Here is a 25,278-nt window from a genome sequence, read left to right as displayed (position 1 = left end):
CATAGAAGTACAAGTTTATATGCTGATTAGCTTTGCAGGAAGAGACTGGAGAAATACATGACGCGATAAAGGACATTATTCAGATAGTGAAGGGAGACAAAAATTTAATCATCATGGAGGACTGGAATTCGATAGTAGGAAAAGAAAGAGAAGGAAAAGTAGTAGGTGCATATGGAATAGGGGTAAGGAATGAAAGAGGAAGCCGCCTGGTAGAATTTTGCAAAGAACATAACTTAATCCTAGCTGACTTGGTTTAAGAAACATGAGAGAAGGTTGTATATGTGGAAGAGATCTGGATACACTGGAAGGTTTCAGAGATATTATGTAATGCTAAGACAGAGATTTAGGAACCAGGTTTTAAATTGTAATCAATTTTCAGGGACTCTGACCACAGTTGATTGGTTTAGATTACAACTGAGGAAACGGCAAAGAGGTTGCAAATTAAGGAGATGGGACCTGGATAAACTGAAAGAATGAGAGGTTGTAGAGCATTTCAGAGAGAGCATTAGGGAATGATCAACAAGAACGGGGGAAAGAAATACAATAGAAGAAGAATGGGTAACTTTGAGAGATGAAATAGTGAAGGCAGCAGAGGATCAAGTAGGTAAAAAGATGAGGGCTAGTAGAAATCCTTGGGCAACAGAAGAGATATTGAACTTAATTGATGAAGAAGGAAATATAAAAATGCAGTAAATGAAGCAGGTGAAAAGGAATACAAACATCTCAAAAATGAGATCAACAGGAAGTGCAAAATGGCTAAGCAGGGATGGCTAGAGGATGTATGTAAGAATGTAGAAGCATACATCACTAGGCGTAAGATAGATACTGCCTATAGGAAAATTAAAGATACCTTTGGAGAAAAGAGAACCACTTGTATGAATATCAAGAGCTCAGACGGAAAACCAGTTCTAAGCAAAGTAGGGAAAGCAGAAAGGTGGAAGGAGTATGGAGAAGGTCTATACAAGGGCGATGTACTTGAGGTCGATATTATGGAAATGGAAGAGGACGTAGATGAAGATGAAATCGGAGACATGATACTGCGTGAAGAATTTGATGGAGCACTGAAATACCTCCATTAGAACAACTGACAGCCTTGGGAGAGCCAGTCCTGACAAAACTCTACTATCTGGTGAGCAAGATGTATGAGACAGGTGAAATACCCTCAGACTTAGAGAATAATATAATAATTCCAATCCCAAAGAGAGCAGGTGTTGACGGGTGTGAAAATTACCGAACTACCAGTTTAATAAGTCATGGCTGCAAAATATTAACATGAATTCTTTAGATACAAATGGGAGAACTGGTAGAAGCCAACCTTGGGGAAAATCGGTTTGGGCTCCATAGAAATATGTTGGAACACGTGAGGCGATACTGACCGTACAATTTATCTTACAAGGGAACCTCCCCATCACCCCCCCCCCCCCCCCCTCAGATTTAGTTATAAGTTGGCACAGTGGATAGGCCTTGAAAAACTGAACACAGATCAATAAAGAAAACAGGAAGAAGTTGTGTGGAACTATGAAAAAAATAAGCAAAATATACAAACTGAGTAGTCCATGCGCAAGATAGGCAACATGAAGGATAGTGTGAATGCAGGAGCGCCCTAGTCCCGTGGTTAGCGTGAGTAGCTGCGGAACGAGAGGTCCTTGGTTCAGTTCTTCCCTCGAGTGAAAAGTTTAATTTATTGTTTTCAGACAATTATCAAAGTTCAGGCACTCACACATAACCAACTTCGCTCTCCAAAATTCCAGATTTGCTTGGACATATGCAGGATTTGACGGTCTACACACGGAAAAAATTGAAAACTTTAAAAACATATGTTTTGACATGGCACAGGGAAAACTGTGCAACTGTGAAACTGTTGCAATCATTTGTTGCAGTTTATGTGACAAACTCTTATGTTTTCATCACTTTTTTTGGAGTGATTATCATATCCACAAGAAAACCTAAGGGCAAGGTAGAAGAATATTTTTACCCATTCGCCAAGTGTATAAGTTAGGTGGGTCGACAACATATTCCTGTCATGTAACGCACATGATGTCATCAGTGTCGTATAGAATATATCAGACGTGTTTTCCTGTGGACTGTGGAGGAATCGGTTGACCTATGACCTTGCGATCAAACGTTTTCGGTTCCCATTGTAGAGGCACGTCCTTCCGTCTACTAATCGCATGGTTTTTCGGTGCGGTCGCAAAACACAGACACTAAACTTATTACAGTGAACAGAGATGTCAATGAACGAACAGACAGATCATAACTTTGCGAAAATAAAGAAAATAAACTTTTCACTCAAGGTAAGACTTGAATCAAGGACCTCTCGTCCCGCAGCTGCTCAGGCTAACCACGAGACCACGGCGCTTGTGAGCTCACACTCTCCTTGATGTTGACTATCTTACGCATGGACTACTCAGTTTGTATATTTTCCTATTTTTTTCATAGTTCCGCACAACTTCTTCCTGTTTTCTCGATTGATCTGTGTTCAGTGTTTCAAGGCCTATCCACTGTGCCAACTTACAACTAAATCTGAGGGGGGTTGTGATGGGGAGGTTCCCTTATTAGAAGGTAGACTTAGAGAAAGCTTTTGATAATTTTGACTGGAATACTCTCGTTCAAATTCTGAAGGTGGCAGGGATCAAATACAGGGAGCAAAAGACTATTTACAATTTGTATGGAAACTAGATGGCAGTTATAAGGGTGAATGAGATAAAAGGGAAGCAGTGGTTGAGAAGGGAGTGAGACAGTGTTGTAGCCTATCCCTAATGTTATTCAGTCTGTATGTTGAGCAAGCACTAAAGGAAACAAAAGAAAAATTTGGAGTAAGAATTGAAATCCATGGAGAAGAAATAAAAACTTAGAGGATTGCCATTGACAATGTAATTCTGTCAGAAACAGCAAAGGATTTGGAAGAGCAGTTGAATGGAATGGACAGTGTCTTTAAAGGAGGATATAAGATGAACACCAACAAAAGCAGAACGAGGATAATGGAATGTAGTTGAATTAAGTCAGATGATGCTGAGAGAATTAGATTAGGAAATGAGACACTTAAAGTAGTAGATGAGTTTTGCTACTTGTGGAGCAAAATAACTGCTGATGGTTGAAGCAGAAAGGATATTAAATGTAGACTGGCAAAGGCAAGGAAAGCATTTCTGAAGAAGAGAAATTTTTTAACATTGAGTATAGATTTAAGTGACAGGAAGTCTTTTCTGAAAGTATTTGTATGGAGTGTAACCATATGCAGATGTCAGACATGGGCGATAAACAGTTCAGATAAAAAGAGAATAGAAGCTTTCGAAATGTGGTGTTACCGAAGAATTCTGAACATTAGATGAGCATGTGATCTACCCATCTAATCTTCAGCATTCTTCTGTAGCACCATATTTCGATAGCTTCTATTCTCTTCTTGTCTAAACTGTTTACTGTCCACATTTCACTTCCATATATGGCTACACTCCATACAAATACTTTCAGAAAAGACTTCCTGTCACTTAAATCTATACTCGATGTTAACAAATTTCTCTTCTTCAGAAACACCTTTCTTGCCATTGTCAGTCTACATTTTATATCCTCTCTGCTTCAACCATCATCAGTTATTTTGCTCCCCAAATAGCAATACTCATCTATTACTTTAATTGTCTCATTTCCTAATCTAATTCCCTCAGCAGCACCTGATTTAATTCGGCTACAACCCAGAATCCTTGTTTTGCTTTTGTCGATGTTCATCTTATATCCTCCTTTCAAGACACTGTCCATTCCATTCAACTGCTCTTACAGATCCTTTGCTGTTTCTGACAGAATTACAATGTCATCAGCAAATGTCAAAGTTTTTATTTCTTCTCCATGGATTTTAATTCCTACTCCAAATTTTTCTTTGGTTTCCTTTACAGCTTGCTCAATATACTGATTGAATAACATTGGGGATAGGCTACAACCCTGTCTCACTCCCTTCCCAACCCCTGCTTCCATTTCATGTCCCTCAACTCTTATAACTGCCATCTGGTTTCTGTACAAATTGTAAATAGCCTTTTGCTCCCTGTATTTGATCCCTCCCACCTTCAGAATTTGAAAGAGAGTATTCCAGTCAGCATTGTCAGAAGCTTTCTCTGAGTCTACAAATGCTAAAAACGTAGGCTTGCCTTTCCTTACTCTATCTTCTAAGATAAGTTGTAGGGTCAGTATTGTCTCACGTATTCCAACATTTTTGCAGAATCCAAACTGATCCTCCCCGAGGTTGGCTTCTACCGGTTTTCCGATTTGTCTGTAAAGGATTCATGTTAGTATTTAGCGGCCATGACTTATTAAACTGATATTTCAATAATTTTCACACCTGTCAACACCTGCTTTCTTTGGGTTGGAATTATTATATTCTTCTTGAAGTCTCAGGGTATTTTGACTGGGCTGGCTCTCACAAGGCTATCAATAGTTTTAATGGAGGCTGTCTACTCCCATTGACTTGTTTTGACTTAGGTCTTTCAGTGCTCTGTCAAATTCTTCATGTAGTATCATGTCTCTGATTTCATCTTCATCTACGTCCTCTTCCATTTCCATAATATCGACCTCAAGTACATCGTCCTTGTATAGACCTATATACTCCTTCCACCTTTCTGCTTTCCCTTCTTTGCTTAGAACTGATTGAGCACTTGATATTCATACAGCTGGCCACTGTGCCCGAGCGGTTCTAGGCACTTTATTCTGGAACCGTGCTGCTGCTACGGTCGCAGGTTTGAATCTTGCCTCGGCATGGATGTGAGTGATGTCCTTAGGTTAGTCAGGTTTAAGTAGTTCTAAGTCTAGGGGACAGATGACCTCAGATGTTTAGTCCAATAGTGCTTACAGCCATTTGAACCACTTTGATATTCATTCAAGTGGTTCTCTTTTCTCCAAATGTATCTTTAATTTTCCTATACGTAGTATCTATCTTGCCCCTACTGATATATGCCTCTACATTCGTTCATATGTCCTCTAGCCAACCCTGCTTAGCCATTTTGCACTTCCTGTTGTTCTCATTTTTGCCTACTTCATTCAGTGCATTTTTATATTTTCTCCTTTCATCAATTAATTTCAGTATTTTCTTCTGTTACCAAAGGATCCCCCCCATGAATCATGGACCTTGCCGTTGGTGGGGAGGCTTGCGTGCCTCAGCAATAAAGATAGCGGTACTGTAGGTGCAACCACAACGGAGTGGTATCTGTTGAGAGGCCAGACAAACGCATGGTTCCTGAAGAGGGGCAGCAGCCTTTTCAGTACTTGCAGGGGCAACAGTCTGGATGATTGACTGATCTGGCCTCGTAACATTAACCAAAACGGCCTTGCTGTGCTGGTACTGCAAACGGTTGAAAGCAAGGGGAAGTAATTTTGCCCGAGGAAATGCAGCTTTACTGTATGGTTAATGATGATGGCGTCCTCTTGGGTAAAATATTCCAGAGGTAAAATAGTCCCCCATTCAGGTCTCCGGGTGGGGACTACTCAAGAGGACATCGTTATCAGGAGAAAGAAAACTGGCGTTCTACGGTTCAGAGCGTGGAATGTCAGATCGCTTAATCGGGCAGGTTGGTTAGAAAATTTAAAAAGGGAAATGGATAGGTTAAAGTTAGATATAGTGGGAATTAGTGAGGTTCGGTAGCAGGAGGAACAAGACTTTTGGTCAGGCAAATACAGGGTTATAAATACAAAGTCAAATAGGGGTAATGCAGGAGTAGGTTTAATAATGAATTAAAAAATAGGAATGCGGGTAAGCTACTACAAACAGCATAGTGAATGCATTATTGTGGCCAAGATAGACACGAAGCCCACGCCTACTACAGTAGTACAAGTTTATATGCCAACTAGCTCTGCAGATGACGAAGAAATTGGAGAAATGTATGATGAAATAAAAGAAATTATTCAGATAGTGAAGGAAGACGAAAATTTAATAGTCATGGGTGACTGGAATTCGGTAGTAGGAAAAGGGAGAGAAGGAAACATAGTAGGTGAATATGGATTGGGGCTAAGAAATGAAAGAGGAAGCCACCTGGTAGAATTTTGCACAGAGCACAACTTAATCATAGCTATCACTTGGTTCAGGAATCATAAAAGAAGGTTGTATACATGGAACAAGCATGGAGATACTGACAGATTTCAGATAGATTATATAATGGTAAGACACAGATTTAGGAACCAGGTTTTAAATTGTAAGACATTTCCAGGGGCAGATGTGGACTCTGACCACAATCTATAGGTTATGAACTGCAGATTAAAACTGAAAAAAACTGCAAAAAGGTGGGAATTTAAGGAGATGGGACCTGGATAAACTGACTAAACCAGAGGTTGTACAGAGTTTCAGGAAGAGCGTAAGAGAACAAATGGCAGGAATGGGCGAAAGAAGTACAGTAGAAGAAGAATGGGTAGCTTTGAGGGATGAAGTAGTGAAGGCAGCAGAGGATCAAGTAGGTAAAAAGGCGAGGGCTAGTAGAAATCCTTGGGTAACAGAAGAAATATTGAATTGAATTGATGAAAGGAGAAAATATAAAAATGCAGTAAATGAAGCAGGCAAAAAAGAATACCAACATCTCAAAATTGAGATCGACAGGAAGTGCAAAATGGCTAAGCGGGGATGGCTAGAGGATAAATGTAAGGATGTAGAGGCTTATCTCACTAGGGGTAAGATAGATACTGCCTACAGGAAAATTAAAGAGACCTTTGGAGGAAAGAGAACCACTTGTATGAATATCAAGAGCTCAGATGGAAACCCAGTTCTAAGCAAAGAAGGGAAAGCAGAAAGATGGAAGGAGTATATTGAGGGTCTATACAAGGGTGATGTACTTGAGGACAATATTACGGAAATGGAAGAGGATGTAGATGAAGATGAAATGGAATATAAGATACTGCATGAAGAGTTTGACAGAACACTGAAAGACCTGAGTTGAAACAAGGCCCCGGGAGTAGACAACATTCCATTAGAGCTACTGACAGTCTTGGGAGAGCCAGTCCTAACAAAACTCTACCATCTGGTGAGCAAGATGTATGAGACAGGCGAAATACCCTCAGAATTCAAGAAGAATATAATAATTCCAATCCCAAAGACAGCAGGTGCTGACATATGTGAAAATTATCTAACTATCAGTTTAATAAGTCACGGCTGCAAAATACTAACACGAATTCTTTACAGACGAATGGAAAAACTAGTACAAGCCGACCTTGGGGATGATCAGTTTCGATTCCATAGAAATATTGGAACATGTGAGGCAATACTGACCCTACGACTTATCTTAGAAGCTAGATTAAGGAAAGGCAAACCTATGTTCCTAGCATTTGTAGACTTAGAGAAAGCTTTTGACAATGTTGACTGGAATACTCTCTTTCAAATTCTGAAGGTGGCAGGGGAATGGATAGTGTCTTGAAAGCAGGATATAAGATGAACATCAACAAAAGCAAAACTAGGATAATGGAATGTAGTCGAATTAAGTCGGGTGATGCCAAGGGTATAAGATTAGGAAATGAGACACATAAAGTAGTAAAGGAGTTTTGCTATTTGGGGAGCAAAATAACTGATGATGGTCAAAGTAGAGAGGATATAGAATGTAGACTGGCATTGGGAAGGAAAGCGTTTCTGAAGAAGAGAAATTTATTAACATCGAGTATAGATTTAAGTGTCAGGAAGTCGTTTCTGAAAGTATTTGTATGGAGTGTAGCCATGTATGGAAGTGAAACATGGACGATAAATAGTTTGGACAAGAAGAGAATAGAAGCTTTCGAAACGTAGTGCTACAGAAGCATGCTGAAGATTAGATGGGTAGATCACGTAACTAATGAGGAGGTATTGAATAGAATTGGAGAGAAGAGAAGTTTGTGGCACAACTTGACTAGAAGAAGGGATCGGTTGGTAGGACATGTTCTGAGGCATCAAGGGATCACCAATTTAGTATTGGAGGGCAGCGTGGAGGGTAAAAATTGTAGAGGGAGACCAAGAGATGAATACACTAAGCAGATTCAGAAGGATGTAGGTTGCAGTAGGTACTGGGAGATGAAGAAGCTTGCACAGGATAGAGTAGCATGGAGAGCTGCATCAAACCAGTCTCAGGACTGAAGACCACAACAACAACAACAACAACAACAACAACAACAACAACAACAACAACAAAAACCAAAGGATTTCTACTAGCCCTCGTCTTTCTACCTATTTGATCCTCTGCTGCCTTTATTGTTTCATCTCTCAAAGTTACCCATTCTTCTTCTATTGTATTTCTTTCCCCCGTTCTTGTCAGTCGTTCCCTAATGCTCTCTCTGAAACTCTGACAACCTCTGGTTCTTTCAATTTATCCACATCCCACTTCCTTAAGTTGCCACCTTTTTGCAGATTCTTCAGTTTTAATCTACAGTTCATAACCAATAGATTGTGGTCAGAATCCACATCTGCCCCCGAAATGTCTTACAATTTAAAACCTGGTTCCTAAATCTCTGTCTTACCATTATATAATCTCTCTGAAACCTCACAGCGTCTCCAGGCCTCTTCCACATATACAACCTTCTTTCATGAACCAAGTGATAGCTATCATTAAGTAATGCTCTGTGCAAAATTCTGCCAGGCAGCTTCCTCTTTCATTCCTTACCCCCATTCCATATTCACATACTACTATTTTGTCTCTACCTTTTCCTACCATCGAATTCCAGCCCCCATGACTATTAAATTTTCGTCTCCCTTCACTAACTGAATAATTTCTTTTATCTCATCATACATTTCTCCAATCTCTTCATCATCTGCGGAAGTGGTTGGCATAGAAACGTGTACTACTGTGGTAGACATGGGCTTTGTGTCTATCTTGGCTACAATAATGTGTTCACTGTGCTGGTCATAGTAGCTTACCTGTACTCCAATTTTTTTTAGTTATTACTAAACCTACTCCTGCATTACCCATATTTTATTTTGTATTTTTAACCCTGTATTCACCTGACCAGAATTCTGTTCCTCCTGCCACCGAACTTCATTAACTCCCACTATATCTAACTTTAACCTATCCATTTCCCTATTTAAATTTTCTAACTTACGTACCCAAGGGATCTGATATTCCATGCTCCAAATAGAATTGGGAGGCAGAGGAATTTGTGGCACAACTTGACAAGAAGAAGGGATGGTTGGTAGGACATGTTCTGAGGCATCAAGGAATCACCAATTTAGTATTGGAGGGGAGTGTGTAGAGAAAAAATAGTAGAGGGAGACCAAGAGATGAATACACTAAGCAGATTCAGAAGGATATAGGTTGCAGTAGTTACTCAGAGATGAAGAAGCTTGCACAGGATAGAGTAACACGGAGAGCTGCCTCAAACCAATCTCGGGACTGAAGACCACAACAACAACAACAACAACAACAACAATAATAACAACAATGCGGGAATCAGCTGTGGAGTTAACAGGATACATTGAAGACTGTTTTTGGAAAAATTAAGAAAGATTTGGATAAAGTGCAGATTGATTATAGAGCTTTAGTGGTAGGGATTAAATAGTTTAATTAAAACACTAGCATGCAGTCATTGGGCTTTGGCATGCAGTGGTGTGTTTCGTTAATAGTGAGCTAAAGCCTGCAGTGCAACACAAGTGGATGGAGGGTGAGTGGGAACTGTGAGAGTAGGTGCCTGGTGCATGTGGGGTGAGACTGTTCTTTGTGTCATTTCTATCTTCACTGGCTAACATTTCCAGTGCTGCTGTGGGTTTTAGTCAACTACTTTCAATTACATGCATGCAAGGAAGATTTTATTGACTTTCTTTAGAACCTCTCGGAGAGAATGTAGGTGATGGGGTGGAGTGGAAATTGCTCTTAAGGAAGAAAAGTACAGGCTACAAAATTTTTTCAGTGGTTTTCTGTAGTTTTGAATTCTTGGCCACATCTCACTATACTCTTTAGGTTTGATCTTTTCTAATGAATATATTACCTCAAGGCTAACTCGGTGAACTGTAAGTGTGCATTTAACTTTAGCCTGACTAAGGTTCCAGAATTTTGGTGGATCACAGATTACGCATCTGAAAAATTCATTGTCTGATTCATGATCTGTAAAACCAATTCTCACTCCACAATATAGGCAAGCAGGCCTTCTTCAAATGTACAAGGAGTCATGCTGAGCTTGAGGCTACAAGAAAGTGTTACCCCAAGGCAATTACATCAAGCACCTACTGCAGGAACTTCTTGACGACATCTGACGATGCTAGATTACTTGCAGAAGGAAGTGATGGTGAAGACGGAGAGCCATTTAAGACTGTTGGCTGCTGAGAGACACAACTCTTCTGGGGACGTTGGCAGCTTGTTAATCTCTTAACAGGTGTGTTCCTAGACAGCAACATTGCCTCCAAAGTGCAGCTTCAAAAGTAAATTATGGCATTGTGTTTGGACTGGAGCCATTTTTCCCTGAACAACCACAGGAGACTGTTTCTGCTTTGTGACTTGATAGTGTTTGAATTTGATGTGTTTGTACCTTTTTGGAATAGCGTGTTTGGCCAGGTTTCGAGCAAATACTCACTTCAATGTTTTTGAGGAAAAGTGCTACAAAAGATTTTGTTGAAGGATTTGAGGTATGTGCATCCCAATTTGAAAAGTCAAGGTGTCCATGGGTGGCCATAATGTTAATAAGCCACTCCTTAGAGAGCTGAAAAGCAAGCTCAAAGTTGAGGGTAATCCAGATGGTCCTGCTCTTTTGGCCTTTGGGATATGTGGCTTACACTAGCGTTTTTTGGAATCTTGTTCAGTTCCTGAGAGCTTTATGTAATCTATTTAAAAACGCCTCTGCTGTCCCACAGAAGTTTCGTGCTGTTTGGTGGGTGGAAAATAAAGTGTTGTCTGTCTGGGCTTAGCAAATATTAACAGCTGTTTAAAAATGTGTAAAGGAAGTTGTTGTTGTTGTGGTCTTCAGTCCTGAGACTGGTTTGATGCAGCTCTCCATGCTACTCTATCCTGTGCAAGCTTTTTCATCTCCCAGTACCTACTGCAACCTACATCCTTCTGAATCTGCTTAGTGTATTCATCTCTTGGTCTCCCTCTACGATTTTTACCCTCCACGCTCCCCTCCAATACTAAATTGGTGATCCCTTGATGCCTCAGAACATGTCCTACCAACCGATCCCTTCTTCTGGTCAAGTTGTGCCACAAACTTCTCTTCTCCCCAATCCTATTCAATACTTCCTCATTAGTTATGTGATCTACCCATCTAATCTTCAGCATTCTTCTGTAGCACCACATTTCGAAAGCTTCTATTCTCTTCTTGTCCAAACTATTTATCGTCCATGTTTCACTTCCGTACATGGCTACACTCCATACGAATACTTTCAGAAATGACTTCCTGACACTTAAATCAATACTGGATGTTAACAAATTTCTCTTCTTCAGAAACGCTTTCCTTGCCATTGCCAGCCTACATTTTATATCCTCTCTACTTCGACCATCATCAGTTATTTTGCTCCCCAAATAGCAAAACTCCTTTACTACTTTATGTGTCTCATTTCCTAATCTTATACCCTTGGCATCACCCGACTTAATTCGACTACATTCCATTATCCTAGTTTTGCTTTTGTTGATGTTCATCTTATATCCTGCTTTCAAGACACTATCCATTCCGTTCAACTGCTCTTCCAAGTCCTTTGCTGTCTCTGACAGAATTACAATGTCATCGGCGAACCTCAAAGTTTTTATTTCTTCTCCATGAATTTTAATACTTACTCCGAATTTTTCTTTTGTTTTCTTCACTGCTTGCTCAGTATACAGATTGAATAACATCGGGGAGAGGCTACAACCCTGCCTTACTCCCTTCCCAACCACTGCTTCCCTTTCATGCCCCTCAACTCTTATAACTGCCATCTGGTTTCTATACAAACTGTAAATAGCCTTTCGCTCCCTATATTTTACCCCTGCCACCTTTAGAATTTGAAAGAGAGTATTCCAGTCAACATTGTCAAAAGCTTTCTCTAAGTCTACAAATGCTAGAAACGTAGGTTTGCCTTTCCTTAATCTTTCTACTAAGATAAGTCGTAAGGTCAGTATTGCCTCACGTGTTCCCGTGTTTCTACGGAATCCAAACTGATCTTCCCCGAGGTTGGCTTCTACTAGTTTTTCCATTCGTCTGTAAAGAATTCGTGTTAGTATTTTGCAGCTGTGACTTATTAAGCTGATAGTTCGGTAATTTTCACATCTGTCAACACCTGCTTTCTTTGGGATTGGAATTATTATATTCTTCTTGAAGTCCGTGGGTATTTCGCCTGTTTCATACATCTTGCTCACCAGATGGTAGAGTTTTGTCAGGACTGGCTCTCCCACGGCCGTCAGTAGTTCCAATGAAATATTGTCTACTCTGGGGGCCTTGTTTCGACTCAGGTCTTTCAATGCTCTGTCAAACTCTTCACGCAGTATCATATCTCCCATTTCATCTTCATCTACATCCTCTTCCATTTCCATAATATTGTCCTCAAGTACATCGCCCTTGTATAGACCCTCTATATACTCCTTCCACCTTTCTGCTTTCCCTTCTTTGCTAAGAACTGGATTTCCATCTGAGCTCTTGATATTCATACAAGTCGTTCTCTTATCTCCAAAGGTCTCTTTAATTTTCCTGTAGGCGGTATCTATCTTACCCCTAGTGAGATAGGCCTCTACATCCTTACATTTGTCCTCTAGCCATCCCTGCTTAGCCATTTTGCACTTCCTGTTGATCTCATTTTTGAGACATTTGTATTCCTTTTTGCCTGTTTCACTTACTGCATTTTTATATTTTCTCCTTTCATCAATTAAATTCAATATTTCTTCTGTTACCCAAGGTAAAGGAAGTAGGAAGAGCAAAAACAGGAACAGAAGTGGGTAAAATCATAAACATAAGGTCACTACTGAATTCGTAAGAGCCATAGCTACCAAGCAGCGTGTGTGTAATTTATGGGAAAGATGCTGTCTTTTTTTGAGACTGTGGTTGCTCAGATTGAGTCATTTCTGACTAAATTTCCATCAGATGCCCCTTAATTCCTTACCTCTATGCTTCCCTTCAGTCTACAGTTAACAGAATTATTGAGAAATTCTGTCAAACCAAAAGGCTGTAGAAACAAATTAGCTTCAAAACTGATCTGAATGACAACATAAATCAGTTGCAACCTCAGAAAGTGGACAAGAAAGAACCGAAAAAGCTCCCAGACAATGTGAGATATCGGAGAAAGATATTGTGGCATTATGGAATGAGCCTTACATTTACACAGAGTATGGTATCCAAAATTGCAGATACATTGACCATGGCTTATTTCTTTCTGAAGGGCATTCCGTGTTTAGTCCCAGAAGTGGCAAGTAAACATCATAGAAAAATACAGAGAATTTAATATGGAAGCCCATATGGCCTTTATCGAGCCTGAGAAGGCCTTTGACTGTGTGAGCCATGATAGCCTATGGAAGATTACGTCTGAATGTGGATATCCTTATCACTTAACAGAAGTAGTGAAAAGTTTTTGCAGAACTACACACATTGTAATAAACACAGATAGGAATCAATTAGAAGAAATAATTATTAACCAAGGCGTGAGACAAGGATGTGGACTATCGCCTACCCTTTTTAGTATCTATGTTGACTTCATTCTTCACAAATGGAAATGTAAGGGAAACAAAGGAATTAAGATAATGTATGAGGAATACCTGAATATACTTTTGTTTGGTGATGACATCGTTAATATTCAGAAGAATGAAGATGACCTCCAAAGATCAGTATACCAGCTGTATGATATTTGCAAGAAGTACAACTTTAAAATTTCAAGTAACAAAACAAAAATAATGACATTCTGAGGAAAATATCCAGTCAGATCAAAAATTGTTTAGGATAATACAGTTTTAGAAATCTCTTACTTAGGCTGTGCTATAAGTTTTGATTTGGACCCTAATACTGAAAACAAAATACACAAATTCCAAGCTATCTGTGCTATCATTAACAGAACATTTTGCTATAATGTACAAAATGAAACCATCATGAAATTCTATAAAGTAATGGCAGTTTCAATGTTATCCTATGGGAGTGAAAGCTGTGTTTCCTCAAAAAGACAAGAAAACAAAATTTAGCAGAGGTGAGGTTCCTAAGAAATAAGAAAGGCTACACAAAAAGAAATATGATTAGAAATGAAGATATTAGAGCAGAATGAAATATTTTCAGCTTGGATGAAAAAATTCAAAAAAATTTGAATATTGGAAATACTACCTCATATGAATGCCAGGTCACAGAACTCCTCAGAAAATTTTGAACTACAAGCCAAATGGGAAAAGAGATTTTGGAAAGCCTAGAAAAGATGTGAATGATTTTGTTTGTGAGTTCTGGACAGGCAACAGCCTAATCCTTGAAAGGATTATGAGGATGATGATGATGATGATGATGATGATGATGATGATGATGATGAAGTGGCAATTAATGCTGACCATGAGAAGAAAGGCATAACACTGACGCATCTCACTACCTTAATTTCCATTCGTTGTCATGAAGCTGACACTGTTGCCCATGAGTTTCAAAATCTAATGGAGATGATGTCAGTAAAGCAAATTCTCAAAGAATTTGGTAGGAATCACATTCAAATCAATCAGTTTTTGAAGATCATTGGAGCCAAGAGTGGACATGAAAATGTGAAAATATTTATCAAAGTTGGATGCAGTATTTTCATGGTAATGCCAGCCTTTAAAAGAGGTTTCTCTGACAACTCCATTCTGGTCAAAAAATTGACTGAAGCCTCTCTCACAGCTGTTTGTGCTGTTCACTATTCAGTCATGGTCGTTGGGAGTGTTGGATCACAGTATTTAAATGCATATACCGTTTCAACTTAAAGGCTCTCAAATGACTGAATCTCTCTGTATGCAACTGACATTACCTTTTTACAGAACTCTGTTCTCATTTTTCCAAGAAAGACCTCTGCTTAAAGTATTCCATAGAATGACATACTACATGGGGTCTCTCTACTACATCTGTGCCAACATCAGAGCCTCTGTCGCTGCATCCAATGAATACCTCAAACAGAAATTATGAAATACAAGCAGAAACTTAATCTAGTACATGTTACATGTACTTATTAACTTATTAACAAAATCATAACCGTACGTAATGGTAATTTATATTAATTCATTGCCACAATGTAGAATGCTTGCTCATTCACACTAATGCCAAGCACACATTAATTTAAAATCAAAGGAGATATTTATGGGAATTGTTCCATGGCTCATTAACTCAGTCGTTATAGTACTGTGTTTTACAGACTATAAGATGCTATGAACTATAAGACACACCTCAATTTTCAAGCATTTTTTTTTAAAGTAACATTTTTACTGTTTTATTAGATTGCAAAGCCAGAGTAAAAAAAAATCTTATTTTATAAAACCAAACTGGCCTTTAAAATCCCTGAAAATCAGCATCTGAACTTTCTCCTTCTACCTCCTCTTCATCATCATCAATCATAATCGTCATTATCATTGTCCTCTTCATATATAAGATGGTCTTCACTGCCATTGAGAGTGTTACTTATGTCACACTTCTTGATAGATTTAACAATAACTTCTTTTCTCACTCTGGACTATGACTGTTTTATTCATTGACACACTTGTTTGATTGTAGGGCATTTTTAAACTCCCTTCGGTATGAATTCATGATGGGTTTCATTCATCATCCATTTCTTCCATTCCTCTCTCATATACACTTTAAATGGTTTATTTATCGAGACATCAAGTGGCTGCAGTTGTGGAATAAGTCCTCCTGGTATAACAGCAAGCTCTGTATTTCCCTGTCTCAATTTCTCTTTCACAGAATTTTTCAAATGTCAACTTCCACTCTGGTTTTCTTTTGATATTGAATAACAAAGTGATAAGAAGATAATATTTTCTCTTCATAATCTTGTGGAATTTTTTGACAAATTTTGGTTTTGGTTCACATGCTAGGTTCATGACACTTCATGAACCTGTATTTTGTAGCACCCACCAACTCCAACCTTAAAGTTATGTTCCACTGTAGCACTAGCTTGCAAGTGTGTATTTCAGTCATTTTGACAGTGTCCCATTTTGACAGTGTCCTTGAATCCATTCCAGTATGTCATCTTCTAGTTTTGGCCATTTTACATTTAGTCCTCTACTTGCACATTTAGTCTCCCTCATTTTTTTCATTTCTTCTTTACTAGACCACCATTCGCAAATGGTTTTTTTCTATTGGTGGCAGACTGAAATGCCACAAGCTACTCTGATTCCATGTTGTTCTGCATATGCTATTACTTTAAATTTAAACTCACATTATATGAATAACTTTTATTTTTTCTGTTATGGAACTAGCTACTAGTAACGATATTGTACTGTTACCGATAACACAAATAACTTTCAATTCAAGTTCACTGGCACCGTAGACTGAGTGATGCTTCACAGGCTAGAGGTTTCCAATACGAAGTCATGGAACTCATTAAAAGAGTGCATCAGCAATCTCCCAATGTTTCCTGGACTCACACATCACACGAACATCAATCTTTTGGTGGTACATCATTGTATCAATCGTCATAGCCTAATCAGCATAACTATTCAGTGTACACTCCTGTTGAACACTTCAAAACTCAACTGCATCCAATGAAGACATGTATTGAGAACTATATACACATCTTGCTTCTACAGTGTCTAATGTTTCAGAGATTTTCAATTTTTGAAAAAATAAACTGTGGCATTTCATTTTAATACAAACAAAATAACTTTATTCACCAACTTTCAACTTGGTCTAAAAACAATTTTTTATAAGTTGTGGTGCCTGTTTCCTAATAAGTAAATTTCAATTTATTATGTACTCAACTCATTGTCACCACAAGCATTTCAGGAGGACAAATGCAGTTTTACATTTTGGTGTCTTCATGTTGCAAATGAGTTTGTAAATTAACAATAATTTGTCAAATTCTCTTTTTGTCCTTCTGAAAGAATAAACATGATTTGTGTTGTTCTCTTGTAATTTTTCACATAGCATACGGAAGGCACTCAATTTAAATGTCTTGCAACACAGGATGCATGCAACACTTCCTATGTCGACACTGTTCCTTTTTATAAAAACAACAGGGTGCAATGAGAGTGCTAACATTCATATTATCCATCCTACAGCTCCCTAGCAGAGAGCTCAACTGCATTATTTCCAGTGTGCCTGCTGTCTCCGTGAACAAGCCCCCCCCCCCCTTTTTTTTACCGGCTGACACAAAAGCTGGTCTGGCAAAAATTCTTGTCATGGACAAGTGCCCATAGATTTTCAAAGGGGCTGAAGCTTAGAAGTAATAATGCAAATACTTACAAAAAATGTTTATACATGTTGAACAAGATATAACCCTAAAAGGCTGATGATTCTACTGTAGCTTGCTACATTGAGGTTACGTTATTAGGTTAAATGAAATGTTATTTCAGTACAAGTGATCTTGCTCTTTTGATCTAAAATTAAAACAATTTCTTCTGTATTTAAGTGTAATTCAAAATTTTTCGTAGTAATATTCCATTTTGCTCAAATTTAAGCACCATGGTAGTTGCCCAGGCAATTAATTTCTCATTTTATCCAACATGTTCAAAAATAAATATTTATTTTTCTTCAAGGATGTATGGTTAGTCTGGCCCACCTGGTTAGCCACGAGGTCTAGCATGCTGCTTCATGAGTGGGAAGGCATGCCAGTCCCCAGCACAAATCTGCCCGGCGGGTTAGTGTCGAGGTCCGGTGTGCCGGCCAGCCTGTGGATGGTTTTTAAAGTTGTTTTCCATCTACCTCAGTGAATGTGGGCTGATTCCCTTTATTCCACCTCAGTTACACTGTGTCGGCGATTGCTGCGCAAACACCGTTTCCACGTAAACACACACACACACACACACCACCAATACTGTATCATGCAAAAATTTGAGGTCACACTCATCTGGTATTAGGAAGTTCCCGAGGGGGGGTGGGGGGGGAGGGGGGGGGGTGGTTCCACTGGGGGCCAATCCACACAATAACCCTGTGTTCATGTGGGGCAGCGGTGGAGTGGGTGGCCTGTTGTTGCGTTGTGAACCACTGAGGGCTATGGCGGGACAAAGCCTCTCCATTGTTTCTAGGTCCCCGGTTTAATACAATACAATACAATGGTTAGTCTTCTAATTATTATGTAATATGTCTCTCACATGGCTCTTGAATACTGTTTGATTTGAATTTCCTTCAAATAATGGCAATCAGATTACGTTTCAGAGGCAGCAACTTTCAACACAAAAAATGTCCATATTATGTCTTGTTGTTAGGAGTTTATTTTATGTGTGAATGTAGACTTTCCTGGTATACACTGCTGATAAAAGACACACAAGTTTCCAGCTGAGTGGCAGTGATGAAATTTTGGGATGTTTCAACACCTATTGTGTGCGTTCCTTTCTAACAGATAATTTGAAATATTGTCCCATCATAAATCTGGTTGTTTTGGACAGTTAATTCTCAGCAGAAACTCATCCAAAATGCTTGAAAATTTACAAGGAGTCTGCTCCTTCATTTTCAAAAGTTAATTAATGAGAAGTGAATTCAAACTACCCATGAAGAATGTCTATGTGATAAACGTCCTACAATGACAGATGAAAAAAACAAGAAAGTGCATAATATAGTGGTACCATACAAACAAATACTCTACACTTTACTAATAGAATTAACTGTAAAAAGAATGTGATATAAAAAAAAACTTGGTGCCTTGCTTGTTGATTTCTGATTGAAAGAAAAGTGAAAAAAATTCTCCGGGAGGTTAGAAAGAATACACCTAATTTTGTACACCAATTTGTTACTGTGAATGAAACGTGAATCCACCATTTTACAGCAGAAAAGACACAGCAGTCAAAATTGCACATATGGTTAAAATTATTTTTCTTTTATAAATATTTGAAATTACAAAGTAACAGGCATACTTAAAAATCAGATTACTAATTACTCAATCTAATGCTAATTATTAAATTTATTTCTGGATTCATTTATAAAATAATGTTATATCTTGGTGATGATTCTTCCTATGTCAAGAAAATTTGTAAACTCTTTTGCTTGATAAATTCTTTGGAATATTGTGAGTACCACAGAATGTAAGTAGTAGTAGTGGGCATGCCTTTGATGGAAAGACACATGTTTTTTTTTTTTAATTTTGTCTACAACAATGTAATTTATGGTTGTATGAAAATGGAGATTGTGAAATCAGTATGATATAGAATAATGGGATAAAATAAAAGAAATCATATACAGGCAAATCTTCATCAGTTATTTAGACATCAAGAACCCACAACATTAAATCAAAATTTCAGCTGCAGGAATGTACCCCTAGACACAAGACTTTGAGCCAACAACAATAAGAGAAAATGAAGATAAGTAAAAAAGTTTCTCCTTTTATGTATCTTATGCCTCTCAAAGCTTTTGAAACTAGTGAATACACTAAGAGAAATTTAATGGTGATTTGTAGGAGGGTAAGATTACAATCTGCTGAAAAGTTTATCCCCTTGAATTATTTAAATGAAAATCAGTTTTTGAAAATATTATGTAATTGGATAGATAAAGAATCTACACACCAAGGAGTGGCAGGAGAACACACATACAAAGATACAGAAATTTTGCAAGCTTTCAGAGCCAGTGACTCCTCCTCTTGGCAGAAGGGTTGAAAGGGAAGGAAGGGGAATGAAGGAAAGGGACTGGTGAGGTTTAGGAAATGGGGAGAGTTCAGAAAAGTCACCCAGTACCGTGGGTTGGGTTAGAATTTTCAGACGGGATGAGAAATAAAGACTGATTGTTGTTAGCTCTGCTTGTTGGTGACTCTGCCGCACAAGATTTGAAAATCTGAGAGCTTAAAGGTGGGAGATAAGGCAATAATCAAGACAGAGATCACTGTCAAAATGTCATGTATGAGTTAATAATAGCAGAAAGCTTAGTGCATTGTATGTGATAGCAGTGAGTAATGGGGGAGGGGGTGCACGGGGGGGAGGGGGGAATAGACAGGTTAGAAAATGAAAGGCATAGAAAACTAAAAGGAATGAAGATAGGGATAGTTACTGTGGAGAAATGCTGAGACCAAAGAAATTAATGTAAATTAAGGCCAGGTGGGTGACAAGAACTAAGGACATGTTGTAACGCCAATTCCCACCTGCACAGTTCTCAGAAACAGGTACCTGGGGAAAGAATTCATACAGTGTATGTATAAATATTAATTTTGAAGTCTTGTTACATTATGTACCTTATTAATTTTCATGTATTATAGAGTGCCATTAATTGATATGAGTGCAATCATGAATCTACCATGCTGTACCTTCCCGTATACATTATTGGAAGTGTTATAAAAAAATTCCATGGATAACTAGCATGTATTAGGAAATCCTCCCAAACCCTTATGCAGCCGAGTTCCATAAAAAAGAATCCTAATGAGACAAAGTTCTTAAATTTATATCAAAGGTACAAAAGGATTTATGGGAAGGTGGTGACTGCTGCAAAAAAGTCATTTAATGACAAAGTACAATGCAGAGAATAAAAGAAAAACAGCCTGAGATGTCATTAAACAAAAGCCTAATACACTATTGATAAGAGAGTTGAAGAAAATAAATGATCAGCACCACTACACCAATCTATGTGTACGACCACTTTTCAAATATTGTCAAAAAATTTTAAAATAATTCCCAGAAACAAATATAGCAACTGTAAAGAATTATGCATTACGTACAATACTGTGACTACCAATCACAGAGCATGATAAGCTCATATGAAGTTATGTGTTGTGTAGTAAGTGCAGTGACCAGGAATGAGAAATAAAAAGAACATGCAACACGTTGTGTGTGTCGTGAAACAATACACACAGAATGTACAAGCACCCTTAACAAACATAATAAATGGGTCATTCTCCAGTAGGAAAATTTACTAAGTATTTAAAACAGGCAATAGTTGTGCTTTTTGCTAAAGAAAAGGTAATGCAGTATGACAAAGAAAACTACCAGTCCATTTCCCTGACGTCATCTTTCTCAAAAGTAATAGAATCAACTGTGGAACATTAATGAATTACTTGAATAAATCTAACCTTCTAGGTGGATTCACAGCTCAGTTCCAAAGTGGTAGATATTCAGAATTAGCTGTAGTAGAATTCACAAAAAGTGGGTAACTTGATGCTCTTGACAAATATAAATGTGTCACAGGCACATTTTTAGATTACTCCAAGCCTCTTGATTCCATAAACCATAAGATTCTACTAAATAAGTTAGAAGCATTAGGAATAAGAGGCATAGCTAATTTGCAAACAGAATGTCATCAGCATGTTATGCCCTTAAGAGTCCTGTCATCAGTGTGTAACAGCCAGTGACTTTTAGTTACATATTATTCATATGTGCACACAGTTTTTGTATATGGAATTCTTTGCTGGGAAACAAATGCACAATATGTGAACTTCTTTTCCAAAGTACAGAAAAGGGCTGTAAGAATAACAACCATAAACATTAATTCACCTCATTGTAGAGAGATTTGTTCAAAATACACCATTTGAGTACATTTACCAATCAGTTGAGCATTTCAAAAATGACATTATTAATTACTGAAAAAATTACTTCAGAAATCAGTGAATATATTACTTCAACAGATTCAATCTTTTTTTTTTTTGTAATTATGTAGCAGTATAGGTAGCAATGCATTTCAAACACATTTTAACAAAAGGATAAGAGCGGCAAATTGCTTAATATACACTGGATGTATACTATATGTACGGAACCACTTACAATAATCAACACTTAAATTTCTGACAACAGAAAAAAAAAAACTTAGAAAGTGCCGGACATCTGGGTCAAATCATATTATTTTCCCAGGCACACACATTCTGTAGACATGTTTTCACCCTCAACTCCAAAACAGTTACCAAAAACTACTTTTAAGCAACACCAAATTTCACCAATTTGTGTGGTGGAGGACTCCAACTCCTCCTCTCCTTTTTTTAAGCAATATTCCATTCACTCCAAAGCCCCCGCCCTCCCACCCTGCCACTATCCCCCCCCCCCCCCCCACACCCACAGACTTCTAGAACCATCCCTGTCTCTGTCCATGACCATGGAAAAATATCTGCACTGAAGTTAGACTGACCATGACAGAATTAACATAAAACTCTAAATGGCATTTCCTACCACGAAATAAAATTCTGTAATAAATTGGTCAAGGTTATTAAAGAGATTACTAAAACAAATTTATCCAAAAAGGCAATTATAAAGTACCTGTTGAGCAATACACTCTACACAGTGAATGATAATGCAGGGTAGAGGTTTGCTACAAGATGTAATACAACTTAGTAATAGCAAAAATAATAAAATATTTATTATTTCACATAACACTTTCACATCATGTTTCTTTTCTTTTTTTATTATTATTACTTAGTGTACTTTCTAGAAAACTTACATCCAAAGCTATGCTAATGCCTTAGCTAGTATAGCTACTTTAACTGTGTTAATACCTTATCCTTTTTCAACATCTCTCTCTTTATAAAGGGAATCAGTTTTTCAGGCCAGCAAATCAAAAGAAGTGGTACACAAAATGGAAACCACACATCATTGCTGTGGTCTTAACATCAGGTGGTAGTGTGTATATCATTTCATTATGAAATAACGTCTTTATCGGGAGTGCAGTGACTGAGAATGAAAAAGAAATGAACATGCAACCATAGCCTTTTAAAGTAGTAAGTACATTCTTTGAATAAGAGTATTGTACTCTGGGGCCACATTCTTCAAACTTTTTTTTCCTTTTGGCACACCTATAGTACATTTCAAACTTTTTCGGCATCCCTACACGAGATTCTTTCCCTAATAGTATTATGCAAATGAAAGTTGCTACCCATCATATAATGGAGTTGCTGAGTCACAGATAGGCACAACAAAAAGACTGTCACAATATAAGACACACACACACACACACACAGCAACCCAACAGCAGCAGTGCATGATGGGAGTGGCAAATGGATGGGAGTAAGGAGTAGTGGGACTGGGGAAGGAGGGAGAGGGGAAGAGGGGAGAGAGAGAGAGAGAGAGAGAGAGGAGAGAGAGAGAGAGAGAGAGAGAGAGAGAGAGAGAGAGCATGGTAGGGGTCGGGGACAGTGAAGTGCTACTGGGAGAGCATGCAAGGACGAGGTGGATAGAGGGTAGGGCAGCTACGTGCAGTCAGGAGGTTAGACGGCGGACAGGGGAGAAGTGGAGAGGGTATAGCAGAAAAGGAGAGAAGTAAAAAGACTGGGTGCATGGTTGGAATGAGGGCTGCATTGTGCTGGAATGGGGAACAGGGAAATGAAGAATGTCATGTTGGGCAGCGAGCTCAGTAACAGGGTGGTCCACTTGTTTCTTGGCCACAGTTTGTCGGGTGGTCATTCATGTGGACAGACAGCTTGCTGGCTGTCCTGCCCACATAGAATGCAGTACAGTGGTTGCAGCTTAGCTTGTAGATTCATGACTGGTTTCACAGGTAGCCCTGCCTTTGTTAGGATTGGTGATGTTTGTGACCAGACAGGAGTAGGTAGTGGTGGGAAGTTATATGGCACAGGTCTTGCATCTATGTCTATTACAAGGATATGAGCCATGAGCTAACGGGTTGGAAGCAGGGTGAGCCGTGGCAGGACTGCTTTGAGAATGGCAGGTGACAGTGTGGCAAGTCGGCGATTGGCTGGCAGGCAGAAGCGAAGATGACATGCCTGAGGCCGGGCGGCGGTTATCGCGTGGTTATACAGGAGGCGGCGGTAGTTGGCTGGCATTGTGCATACTCCAGCAACCTCATGAGCTGTGTGTGTGCCTGCTTCCTTGGAGGGACATGCTGTTAAGGTCTTGTGAAGTGATGTTCTGACATCTTCACAAACCGCCACAGCATCAAGACACCCAGTTAAATACTCTAATTACTAAGAGCACTTAGTTAACTGTAATTGTGACCTTTCTTGGCACAATAAGTTGTTGCAGGATGTGTGCTGTTATGTGTGTTCAATTTCACTTGATGCCTCTTACTAATCGTGTGCTCTGCTTCACATAATATTGATGTATTTGCAGAATGTTAGTTCATTAGCTATTATTAGCAGGTGTTTAATTCGCAATGATGTTGGCTAATCTGTGTCAATATGTCCTCTGCTGGCAATCTGAGTTTTTATTTCTAAAGGTTACCGTGTTGGGCTTTGCAGGCCCACTTAAGGTGGCCAATATGTGTATCATTAAGTTCTAGTGAGTGTCAGTTCTCGTGAGCCAGTTAATTTCCCACTCTTAGTGTTTGTTATCAGGTACTGTTTCTTTTAAGCAAAGGACTTGTGAGTGAAATTAGTGGTTGTTGAGCCTTGATTTTATAGTGTCAATTTACTGGTCAATCTTGAATGTTAAAGCTAAGAAAAGGTTTTTGGCCTCCTGTTGCCAGATGTGGTCTGTGTTTCACTGAGCTGAGGTAGTGGGCAACTGAAGCACAGAGCCTACCTTTAGATTAAAGTGTTCCCTGTTGGTAGTGTTTGCTGGGTTCACATTTTGGTGGCCTACTCAACATGGGGTTGCAAATGGAGCCAGATCTTGGTTCAAAGTTATGTATTACTCCCCTCAGTTGGTTCCACTGTTCGTGGTTAAACTTCAGCCTTACAAGCTTGGGCCTTAATTCTGTAATTACACATTTATGACTGTACAAATTTGTAACTTTCTATGCCCTAAAAACCCATCTTACAAGCCAATGGGCATTTGAATAATTTTAGGGTTCTCTGTGCAAGGTTCTGTAGTCTAGTAATTTGCAAGATTGCCCAAGTTATGTTTTAATAAATATGTTCTAAGTATTTGTGTTAAAATTGAGACGGTGTGTCCACTGTTATTTTACATGTTATGTTAAAGTATTGAAATCGAAACGGTCTCAAATAACGTTTCTTAAATAGAGTTGTTATGTTAAAGTTATGGTCAAATTCAGCCTTAGTGGCTTCTGTCAATTTTTATATGAAATCATTGCTAATGGTTTATTAGTTTATTGATGATTTTATGCAGTGGGAGAGTTTCTTAAATATTTTGCCTGAGTGGCATTTTTCAATGTTTATGGGAGAGCATTGGCTTATGATTTATTATTTTGCTTATGATTTTATGTAATGAGTGTTTCGTAAATTATGTTGCCTGAGTGACATCTGTCAGTTTTTATGTGAGATTATTTTTGGTAGTTAATAAACACATTGGAACTGAAATTTTCACTGTATTGGGTCAGCCCTTCCACTCCCTTAAGATTTAAAGGTGAAGTGATGGTCTGACATCTTCACAAACTGCCACAGCATCAAGACACCCAGTTAAGTACTCTAATTACTAAGAGCACTTAGTTAACTGTAATTGTGACCTT

The sequence above is a fragment of the Schistocerca serialis genome, chromosome 6 (assembly GCF_023864345.2).
Source record: "Schistocerca serialis cubense isolate TAMUIC-IGC-003099 chromosome 6, iqSchSeri2.2, whole genome shotgun sequence".
NCBI lineage: Eukaryota > Metazoa > Arthropoda > Insecta > Orthoptera > Acrididae > Schistocerca > Schistocerca serialis.
Note: the sequence above shows the minus strand (reverse complement) of the source record.